Source organism: Eschrichtius robustus, chromosome 17 (assembly GCF_028021215.1).
Source record: "Eschrichtius robustus isolate mEscRob2 chromosome 17, mEscRob2.pri, whole genome shotgun sequence".
Classification (NCBI taxonomy): Eukaryota; Metazoa; Chordata; class Mammalia; order Artiodactyla; family Eschrichtiidae; genus Eschrichtius; species Eschrichtius robustus.
Window position 1 is genome coordinate 11,872,542 of NC_090840.1, and position 12,133 is coordinate 11,884,674.

General features: G+C 42.5%; 1 protein-coding gene across 2 annotated transcripts in view; it reads left to right on the top strand.

Annotated features, from left to right (window-relative positions):
- The window catches only part of MTFR1 (mitochondrial fission regulator 1), a 68,768-nt gene that overhangs the window by 40,206 nt on the left and 16,429 nt on the right, over positions 1 to 12,133 (top strand). The window lies entirely within an intron of this gene.

A 12,133-nucleotide genomic window follows, 5' to 3' on the forward strand; every position in this document is an offset into this window, starting at 1 on the left:
TTTAGTTGTTTTTCTGGGGTTTTATCTTGTTCCTTCATCTGGTACAAAGTCCTCTGCCTTTTCATTTTGTCTATCTTTCTGTGAATGTGGTTTTTGTTCCACAGGCTGTAGAATTGTGGTTCTTCTTGCTTCTGCTGTCTGCCCTCTGGTGGATGAGGCTATCTAAGAGGCTTGTGCAAGTTTCCTGATGGGAGGGACTGGTGGTGGGTAGAGCTGGCTGTTGCTCTGGTGGGCAGAGCTCAGTAAAACTTTAATCCGCTTGTCTGCTGATGGGTGAGGCTGGGTTCCCTCCCTGTTGGTTGTTTGGCCTGAGACGATCCAACACTGGAGCCTACCTGAGCTCTTTGGTGGGGCTAATGGCGGACTCTGGGAGGGCTCACACCAAGGAGTACTTCCCAGAAGTTCTGCTGCCAGAGTCCTTGTCCCCACGGTGAGCCACAGCCACCCCTGCCTCTGCAGGAGACCCTCCAACACTAGCAGGTAGGTCTGGTTCAGTCTCCCCTGGGGTCACTGCTCCTTACCCTGGGTCCCGATGCGCACACTACTTTGTGTGTGCTCTCTGAGTGGAGTCTCTGTTTCCTCCAGTCCTGTCGAAGTCCTGTAATCAAATCCTGCTAGCCTTAAAAGTCTGATTCCTCCTCCCGTTGCTGGACCCTCAGGTTGGGAAGCCTGACATGGGTATCAGAACCTTCACTCCAGTGGGTGGACTTCTGTGGTATAAGTGTTCACCAGTTTGTGAGTCAGCCACCCAGCAGTTTCAGGATTTGATTTTATTGTGATTGCGCCCGTCCTACTGTCTCATTGTGGTTTCTCCTTTGTCTTTGGACGTGGGGTATATTTTCTGGTGAGTTCCAGTGTCTTCCTGTCAATGATTGTTCAGCAGTTAGTTGTGATTCCGGTGCTCTTGCAAGAGGGAGTGAGAGCACATCCTTCTGCTCCACCATCCTGAACCAAATCCTCTTTTTCTAATATAAGCATTTAGTGCTGTAAACTTCCTTCTCAACACTGCTTTTAGCTGCATCCCACAAGTTTTGATATATTGTTATTTTAATTCAGTTCATTGTATTTTTAAATTTCCCTTGAGACAACTTCTTTTAACTGTTGAAGTTGGAAGTTTGTTGTTTGGTTTCCAAATGTTTGGAAATTTTGCTATTATTTTTCAGTTATTGAGTTCTAGTTTGATTCTTTTGTGGTCAGAGGACATAAACTGTATACAGTTGATCCTTGAATAACACAGGTTTGGACTGTGTGTTCCCACTTATATGCAGATTTTTTTCTGTAGTAAGTACTATAGTCCTACACAATCTGAGGTTGGTTGAATCTGCAGATGCAGAACTGTGGATACTGAGGAACTGCAGATATAGAGGGAGGACTATAATTTATATGCAGATTTTGGACTGCAGGGAGGGTTGGAGCCCCTAACCCCTGTGTTGTTGAAGGGTGTATTTCCATTCTTTTAAAAATTTGTTGAGGTTTTTTTAAATGGCCCAAGGATATGGGCCACTTTGGTTTATGTTCTATGGGTACTAGAAAAGAATGTGTACTCTTGTTGTTGTTAGTGGAATGTCCTATAAATGTTAAATAGAACTTGTTGTTTAATGGTGTTGCTAAATTCTTCTGTATCATTCTTGATTTTCTGTTTGTTTTAACAATTGTTGAAAAGGGGTGTTGAAGTCTCCAGCTGTATTTGTGGATTTGTGTATTTCTCCTTTCTTTTCTATCAGCTTTTGCTTTTCATATTTTGGAGATCTATTGTTTGGTGCATACATATTTAGGATTGCTGTGTCTTTTATCTTTTTACTGTAATATAATGTCCCTTTCTGTCCCTGATAATTTTGTTTGCTCTTAAGTCTACTTTATTTAATATTAATATAGTCAGAACTTTTTTTTTTTTTTGGTTAATGTTTGCATAATATATCTTTTTCTATACTTTTACTTTCATCCTGCTGTTAGTATTTGCCTTATATATATATTTTTTTTATAAATTTATTTATTTCATTATTTTTATTTTTTGGCTGTGTTGGGTCTTCGTTTCTGTGTGAGGGCTTTCTCTAGTTGCGGCGAGCGGGGGCCACTCTTCATTGCGGTGCGCGGGCCTCTCACTGTCGTGGCCTCTCTTGTTGCGGAGCACAGGCTCCAGACGCGCAGGCTCAGTAGCTGTGGCTCATGGGCCCAGTTGCTCCGCGGCATGTGGGATCTTCCCAGACCAGGGCTCGAACCCGTGTCCCCTGCATTGGCAGGCAGATTCTCAACCACTGCACCACCAGGGAAGCCCTGCCTTATATTTTGAGATGCTTTTATGTGGGTGCATATATATTTACAATTGTTATATCTTCTTGGATTGATCCCTTGATTATTATGCAGTGTCCTTCTTTGTCTCTTGTGACAGACTTTATGTTAAAGTCTATTTTGTCTAATAAGAGTATTTCTACTCCACCTTTCTTTTGATTTCCATTTGTGTGGAATATCTTTTTCTATCCCCTCACTTTTAGTCCATATGTGTCCCTAGGTCTGAAATGGGTCTCTTGTAGACGGTATATTATATGGGTCTTGTTTTTGTATCCATTCAGCCAGTCTGTGTCTTTTGGTTGGGGCATTTAATACATTTACATTTAAGGTAATTACTGATACATATGTTCTTATTGTCATTTTGTTAATTGTTTTGGATTTGCTTTTGTAGTTCTTTTTTCTTCACTTCTTTTTTTTTGTTCTCTTGTGATTTGATGACTATCTTCAGTGTTATGTTTGGATTCCTCTTTTTTTGTGTGTGTATATCTATTGTAGATTTTTGGTTTGTGGTTACTATGAGGGTTTGGTATACCAAAACCTCATAGTATGTGTATACAAGATTGTTTTAAGTTCCTGCTCTCTTATTTCAAATGCATTACCAATATCCTGCATTTGTACTGTCCTCAAGATTACTAGCTTTGATATCATATTTGTGTGTGGATGATTTCCTACCTTTATTGTATTTTTACCTTCACTGGTGAGCTTTCCCATTAGTAATTTTCTTGTTTGTACTTGTGGCTTTTTCTTTTCCACCTAGGGAAGTTCCTTTAGCATTTGTTGTAAAACTGGTTTGGTGGTGGTGAATTCTGTTAGCTTTTGCTTGTCTGTAAAGCTTTTGATTTCTCTGTTGAATCTGAACGAGAGCCTTGCTGGGTGGAGTATCCTTGGTTGTAGGTTTTTCCCTTACATCACTTTAAATATATTGTGCCACTTCCTTATGGCCTGCAGTGTTTCTGCTGAAAAATCAGCTGATAACCTTATGGGGATTCCCTTGTATGTTATTTGTTGGTTTTCCCTTGTTGCTTTTAATATTAATATTTTCTCTGTGTCTTTAATATTTGTCAGTTTGATTAATATGTGTCTCGGTGTTCCTCCTTGGTTTTATCCTGTATGGGACTCTCTGTGCTTCCTGGACTTGGGTGATTGTTTCCTGTTCCATGTTAGGGAAGTTTTCAGTTTTATCTCTTCAAATATTTTCTTAGGCCCTTTCCCTCTCTCTCCTTCTGGGATCTCTATAATGTGAATGTTGGTGTGTTTAATGTTGTCCCAGAGGTCTCTTAAACTGTCCTCATTTCTTTTCATTCTTTTTTCTTTATTCTGCTTTGCAGCAGTGATTTCCACCATTCTGTCTTCCAGCCCACTTATCTGTTCTTCTGCCTCATTTATTCTGCTATTGATTCCTTCTAGTGTATTTTTCATTTCAGTTATTGTTCAATTGCTTGTTTGTTCTTTACATCTTCTAGCTCTTTGTTAAGCATTTCTTGTATCTTCTGAGTCCATGCCTTCATTCTTTTTCCGAGATCTTGAATCATCTTTACTATCATTACTCTGAATTCTTTTCCAGGTAGATTGCCTATCTGCACTTAACTTAGTTGTTCTTCTGGGGTTTTATCTTGTTCCTTTGTCTGGAAAATATTCCTCTGCTGTCTCATTTTGTCAAACTTTCTGTGTTTGCAGTCTCTGTTCTGCAGGCTGCAGGATTGTAGTTCCTTTTGCTTCTGGTGTCTGTACCCTGGTGGGTGAGGCTGGTCTAGAGGCTTGTGCAGGCTTCCTGGTTGGAGGGACTGGTGCCTGCCCACTGGTGGGTTTCTTGTGGGTAGGTGTCCCTCTCGTTGGTAGGGCCATGTCAAAGGGTGTGTTTAGATGTGGCTGTGGGCTCAGAAAGACTTAGGCAGCCTGTCTGCTAATGTGTGTGGTGTGTTTTCACCCTGTTGGTTGTTTGGTCTGCGGTGTCCCAGCACTGAAGCCTACAGGCTGTTGGATGGCCCAAGACTTGGTGTCAAAATGGCAGCCTCCAGGAGAGCTCATGCTAATGAGTACTCCCTGGTACCTCTGTCACCAGTGTCCTTGTCTCCACAGTGAGCCACAGCCCTCCTTACCTCCCCAGGAGACCCTCTTAAGACCAGCAGGTAGGTCTGGCCCAGGCTCCTCTGAAGTCATTGCTTTTTCCTTGGGTTCTGGTGCACACAAGACCTTGTGTGTGCCCTCCACGAGTAGGCTTTCTCTTTCCTCGAGTCCTGTGGAGTTCCTGTGATCAAGCCCTGCTGGGCTTCAAAGCGAAATCCTCTGGGGGCTCCTCCCAATGCCAGACCCCCAGACTAGGGAGCCTGACGTGGGGCTCAGAACTCTTACTCCTATGGGAGAACCTCTGCGATATAATTACTTTCCAGTTCGTGCATTGCCCACCCGGTGGGTATGGGATTTGATTGTATCATGAATGCGCCCCTCCTGCCATTTCGCTGTGGCCTGTTCTTTGTCTTTGGATGTTGAATATCTTTTTTGGTAGGTTTCATGCTTTTTTGTCAATGGTTGTTCAGCAGTTAGTTGTGATTTTGGTGTTTTCCTGAGAGGAGGTTTGTTCAAGTCCTTCTCCTCTGCCGTCTTGTCTCCTCGCCTGTCTGGGGCCCACAACGTGGTTGCAGTTGCTGTCCCGCTGCAATGTGGCCTCATTGTTTGGCCACAGACTGGCCTGCCCTCGGCGCCCATCAGGCTGGAACTAAGCCCTGCCATTATTTTTTTAAAGTACTTTTTCAGCCTTGCCGTTTTACTCCTCTCCTTTTGGGACCCTGATGACACAATTATTAGAGCTTCTGTGGTAGCCACACAGGTCACTGAGACTCTGCTCATGTTTTTTCCTAGTTGGTTCATTTTTTGTTTTCCAGATTGGATAATTTCTATTGTTCTGTCTCTAAGTTCACAGATTCTTCCCTCTGTCTTCTCCATTCTGCTTTTGTTCCTATCCGTTGTGTTTTTTATTTCAGTTATTTTACTTTTTTGTTTTTTATAAATTTATTTATTTATTATTATTATTTTTGGCTGCGTTGGGTCTTCGCTGCTGCACGCGGGCTCTCTCCAGTTGCTGTGAGCAGTGGCTTGTCCTGTTGCGGAGCATGGGCTCTAGGCACGCGGGCTTCAGTAGTCGTGGCTTGCAGGCTCAGCAGTTGTGGCACACGGGCTCAGTTGCTCCGTGGCGGGTGGGATCCTCCCGGACCAGGGCCCGAACCCGTGTCCCCTGCATTGGCAGGTGGACTTTTAACCACTGCGTTACCAGGGAAGTCCGTTATTTTACTTTTTGGTTCTAAAAGTTTTATTTGGTTCCCCACCCCCCCCCCTTTTTTTTTTGCTGAGACTATTATTTTCATTTGTTTCAAGGGTGCTGCTAAATGCTCATTGAAGCCTTTTTATTATAGCTGCTTTAAAATCTGTCAGATAATTCTAACATCTCTTGTCATCTCAGAGTTGGCGTCTGTTGATTGTCTTTTTTCATTCAGTCTGTGTTCTTTTTGGGTCTTGGCATGAAGAGTGATTTTATTGAAATCTAGATATTTTGAGTATCTGAGACTTTGGATCTTATTTCAGCTTTTTCTTGTAGCTGGCTTTCAGTAATAGCAAGGGAGGAGTGGGTGCCATCTTGTTACTACCAGGTGGGAGCAGAAGTCCAGGTTTCCCACTCGGCCTCCGTTCACCCCCAGGGCAGTGCTCCATATTACTGCTGGGCGGCGGTGGGTGCCCCAGCTCCCCATGAGGCCTCCTGGGGCACCATCCTAGCAGATAGGGGAGGCTGCCTCATTGATGCTGGATGGGGTGTAATTCTGCCCCCCCCTCCACCCCAGATTGTCTCCACTGTCTTACAGGGAGGTGGGTAAGTCCCTGCTTCCTCTGACACCGTCTTGTAGGGTTTGAGGCATCTCATTACAGCCTAGAAAGGAGGGAAGTTAGCCTTCGTTGCATGGTGGAGGCGGGGCCGCAGCGTTTCCTGTGATGTTGGCTGGAGTAGAGCAGTTATTTTATATAAGTTATCAATTGTGGGAGGCTGCCCCTTTCTTGGTCCTTTGGCTAAGAGAGCAGGCTTTTGTTGAGACTTTTTCCCCTGCATCCATTGGCATTTCTGGGTTACCTGCTAAGAGAGCAGGCTTTTGTTGAGACTTTTTCCCCTGCATCCATTGGCATTTCTGGGTTACCTGTTACTCTAGCGCCCAGTCTGGGATATATGAGGTAGAAGGAAACTCAAGGAACTCACTCCTATGCTGGTTTTTTGTTTTTTTTTTTTTCTTTCTCTTTTGGATGCCAAGGTCCAACTCAGTCTGCCTTCTCTCTGCCTGAAAGCCATCTTTTTTTTTTTTTGCACTTTTATTTTTCTTGGTTTTTTTTTAACTTCATTTTTCTGCTGCATTGTCTTTTTTTAAAATTAATTAATTAATTATTGGCTGTGTTGGGTCTTCATCGCTGTGCGTGGGCTTTCTCTAGTTGCAGCAAGCAGGGGCTGCTCTTTTGCGCAGGCTTCTCACTGCAGTGGCTTCTCTTGTTGTGGAGCATGGGCTCTAGGCATGCAGACTCAGTAGTTGTGGCGCACGGGCTTAGTTGCTCTGTGGCGTGTGGGATCTTCCCAGACCAGGGCACAAACCCATGTCCCCTGCATTGGCAGGCGGATTCTTAACCACTGCACCAGCAGGGAAGCCCCTGCATTGGGTCTTTGTTGCTACATGCAGGCTTTCTCTAGTTGTGGCAAGTGGGGGCTACTCTTCGTTGCGGCGTGTGGGCTGCTCATTGCGATGGCTTCTCTTGTTGCGGAGCACGGGCTCTAGGTGTGCGAGCTTCAGTAGTTGTGGCACGTGGGCCCTACAGCATGCAGGCTTCAGTAGTTGTGGCATGTGGGCTCAGTAGTTGTGGCTCGCGGGCTCTAGAGCGCAGGCTCAGTAGTTGTGGCACACGGGCTCAGTAGTTGTGGTGCACGGACTCAGTAGTTGTGGCGCGTGGGCTTAGTTGCTCCACGGCATGTGGGATCTTCCCAGGGCTCGAACCCGTGTCCCCTGCATTGGCAGGCGGATTCTTAACCACTGCACCACCAGGGAAGTCCGTAAGTCTTCTTACATTTGTTTTATATATGATGTCTAGAGATTATAGTTGTAGTTAGGAGGAAGAATAGTGAAAAGTTCATCTGCTCCATCTTCCTAGAAGAGTCTCTAAAGGGCTTTTAACACAAATGTCACGTTTGTACTTGATATGACATTATGGGGTAGCTGTTAATGGGGATTGTGATTATAGAGTAATTGAGTTAGCATAATGGATTTGGATAATGGATTTTGTCTATAATGTTGAAAGTAATTGGCTAAAGGATCTTTGAAAAGGTGCCTGGAAGCATTCTAGGTAAAGATAATCTGAACCTGAACAAAGTGAGAAGGAAACAGAGGATACCCAGCTGGATTTGCGCAATGCTCTGGAGGAGGAAGTCGACAGACAGGTGGGAAGTGGCCCCAGAGTTCCAAGGTTAATGACATGGCCCATGTGACTAGAGAGATTGGGCAGACTTTTTGTTTTGCTGTGTGGTGCTATATCACCTTTTGCATCAGTTGTGATTAACTGTAGATGTGTATAATAAATCTAGATGGCTGGGAAAGGTACTCTCTGTTATGTTCCTGTGGCTGATATCCTGATAATCAGGCTGACACATCTAAGTCTCACCATCTTCCTAAGGACAGGAGCTTTGAGGAAGCTCTATTTGATCAGTTTCACATACCAGATAAAGTGTGTTTTGTACAGATTGATGAGATAGCAGATTTAGCATATCATGTATTTTAATCAATAGGACAAAATAGAAGGATGAAAGTTGGTGTAATTTTACTTTGTCTTGACAATTATTTAATACTAGTACTCTTACCAGGCAGTTTGAGTCTTTTTTCATCTGTCATTTTGATATTAACTGCATTTCCATGGCAATTTTTTATAGCTTAAACTTGTAACTTAACTCATAACTGTAACTTAAATCTTAAAAACATAATATGAAGTAGAGTACTTTCAAGATTTATATATTGCCATTTGAGTGTTTCCCTGCCTGTCACATTTATATTTATATGAATGCCAAAGCTATTCAATGTATTTGTTTCTTATTTCTCCCTTGAAATTTGTTGACAGCATTTCTGTAACTGTTGGTTACAATGTTACGGTATTATCTCTCTGGGAAAGTGGCATACACATGAGTCCTTAATTGGTCATTGTACAGTTGATTTTTTTTTTTTTTTCAAATACACTGAACTTCATTTTTTTCATCTCTAAATTGGAAGTACCAATACCTACTTCGAGAGGAGAATTTTGAAAGATAACATGAGAAAACTAATAGCACGGTGGCATGCACAAGTAAGTCCTCATTTTTTTTCTGTTCTGTACACGTTTTCATTTCCCTTTGAATTAACAGAATGGCCTCAGAATTGTAAAGAAATCTTCATTTTTATAAGAGCATTGAGATCCTTTGAAAGAATCAATATAACTGATAGTCTTATCTCAGATAATTAACTTGTTCTCTTTCATAATAGTAGCCTATGGAGAATGTGTGGTCTTTGGACATAGACACAGCATAACATTTGCACTATGTGTGATGAAATTAAAGACTATAATCTCTGTGGCTTCTAGCAGACATCATAGGCATTGCCATCAAATTTTGTGTTTTTTTTTTTAAATAAATTAATTTTATTTATTTTTGGCTGTGTTGGGTCTTTGTTGCTGCACGCGGGCTTTCTCTAGTTGCGTCAAGCAGGGGCTGCTCTTTGTTCTGGTGTGCAGGCTTCTCACTGCAGTGGCTTCTCTTGTTGTGGAGCATGGGCTCTAGGCCCACGTGTTTCAGGAGTTGTGGCTCGCGGGCTCTAGAGTGCATGCTCAGTAGTTGTGGTGCACGGGCTTAGTTGCTCCATGGCATGTGGGATCTTCCCAGACCAGGGCTCGAACCCGTGTCCCATGCATTGGCAGGCGGATTCTTAACCACTGTGCCACCAGGGAAGCCCCTGTCATCAAGTTTTTGATTGCTTTTGGAGTAGAACATTTAAAAAAATTATTTATTTTTTAATTGACATATAGTTGATTTACAATGTGTTAATTTCTGCTGTATAGCGAAGTGATTCAGTTACACATATACATATTCTTTTTTACATTCTTTTCCATTATGGTTTGTCCCAGGATATTGAATATAGTTCCCTGTGCTATACCATAGGACCTTGTTGTTTATCCATTCTATATATACCAGTTTGTATCTGCTAACCCCAAATTCCCACTCCATCCCTTCCTCACCCCCTCTCCCCCTTGGCAACCACAAGTCTGTTCTCTTGTGAGTCTGTTTCTGTTTCATAGTTCATTTGTGTCAAATTTTAGATTCCATGTATAAGTGATATGGTATTTGTCTATCTTTTTCTGACATACTTCACTTAGTGTGATAACTTATAGGTCCACCCATTTTGCTGGAAATGGCATTATTTCATTCTTTTTTTATGGCTGAGTAGTATTCCATTGTATATATATATACGACATCTTTTTTATCCATTCTTCATCTGTTGATGGGCATTAGGCTGTTTCCATGTCTTGACTATTGTGAATAGTGCTGCTATGAACATAGGGGTGCATGTATCTTTTTGAATTAGAGTTTTCTCTGGATATATGCCCAGGAGTGGCATTGCTGGATCATGTGTCAGCTCTATTTTTAGTTTTTTAAGGAACTTCCATACTGTTTTACGTAGTGGCTGCACCAATTTACATTCCCACCAACAGTGTAGGAGGGTCCCCTTTTCTCCACACCCTCTCCAGCATTTATTTATGTACGTATGTATGTATGTATTTATTTATTTTTGACTGTGTTGGGTGTTAGTTGCAGCACGCGGGCTTCTCTCTAGTTGTGGTGTGCGGGCTCCAGGGAGCATGGGCTATGTACTTTGCGGCACACAGCCTCTCTCATTGAGGCACACAAGCTCAGTAGTTGTGGCGCATGGGCTTAGTTGCCCTGCAGCATGTGGGATCTTAGTTCCCCAACCAGGGATCAAACCCGCGTCCCCTGCATTGGAAGGCGGATTCTTTACCACTGGACCACCACAGAGGTCCCTCCAGCATTTGTTATTTGTAGACTTTTTAATGATGGCCATTCTGACTGATGTGAGATGGTATCTCATTGTAGTTTTGATTTGCATTTCTTTAATAATAAGGGATGTTAAACATCTTTCCATGTGCCTGTTGACCATCTGTATGTCTTCTTTGGAGAAATGTCTATTTAGGTCTTCTGCCCATTTTTCATTTGGGTTGTGTTTTTGTTGTTGAGTTTTATGAGCTGTTTGTATATTTTGGAAATTAAACCCTTGTCGGTCCCATCATTTGCACATATTTTCTCCCTGGAGTAGAACATTATTTAAGGAATATTAAAATGTTTCAAGTTTAACTCCACTTTGTTCATCCTTTATTAATATGTTAATTTCTATTTGTATCTAATTCTTAATTCTGAGTGCCCATGTACATCTCAAACTGAGTATGTATTAAATAAAAATTTACAGGTTCATAGGACTTGAAAGTATTTGAGGTAGCCCTTTTTCTTATACCAGAATGTTTGTAATCTAATGACTTAAGATGAACGTATTTACAAAAATCTGATATAAGAATAGTGAATAGAGTGAGACTGAAGCCTTTGACTAAAGATATCAAGTGTAAAATGGAATGTGCTGTTTTTTAAGGAGTGTCGGGGAAGAACCCCAACCTCATAGAGGATGACAGTGAGTAACAAGACTCCAAAGGAAATGACTCAGCAAGCAAGCAGGCTGGCTGGCCACAGCCCCATAGGTGCAAGTGTAGACCAGGAGACACAAAGGATCAGGGCAGGACGGTTTCCTACTCACAGCACCGCAAACAGCAGGTGTTACTCATTCCCAGTTTAATCTTAAGTATTTGACACTAGACATTAACTAGTAATGTACATCAATACAGTACTGCATTCAAGGAAGAAATGTCATTGCCACTAAATATCACTTATAGCAAGATCCAGCTTTTAAAATACAAAACAAGAGACTTGTGTTGAACAGAATCTAGAATAGGCGATGAATCCCACTAGTCATCTGGGTCTGCAGCCTCATGGCAGTCCTGACTATTCCCCACTATGGTCCTTTCATGGATTACTTCCCTCAGAATAATTTCCCTAGTCCAGTTGTCTTTATCCAGCTATTTGCTCACTTTGAAAAATACTGTTAGCTTTCTACCCAACTTTGTGCTTTCAGGGAACTAAATTACCAGTTTTCCCCCCTTCTCTGCACCCTGTTGACAATAGCATGTATTTCTGTACCTTTCTAAGCTATTCTCTCAACTGAAACAGTGAGGGAGAGTCAGTAAAAGTCATCCGGGGAATACCACCTTTCATGGGGCACTGGGCTCATTTAGAACAATCTCAGATTTTGAGTTTTCATTAACTGTGAGGTAAGGGGAAGGGACCCCAGGGGTACATCGTATTTAATTGAGGATTTTCTTTAAAATAGCCAGTGGAGCTTAAAAAGCCCTTCATGCCTGTGTATGTTGCACTTCAGAGTGGCCGCCCTTGATACTAACATTGAAAAGGCAAGCGAGCCAGACACTTGGTGCGGATGCTCCTCTGAAGGGGGGTCCGCACCCTGTGCCATGAGGCACTTCACGCCAAGTCGAACAAAAAGGGTGGAAATCTCGCCAGCGCAAGGCAGTATGCAGACAGTATTTTTGTTTTTAACATCTTTATTGGAGTATAATTGCTTTACAATGGTGTGTTAGTTTCTGCTTTATAACAAAGTGAATCAGCTACACGTATACATATATCCCCGTATCTCCTCCCTCCCACCCTCCCCATCCCACCCCTCTA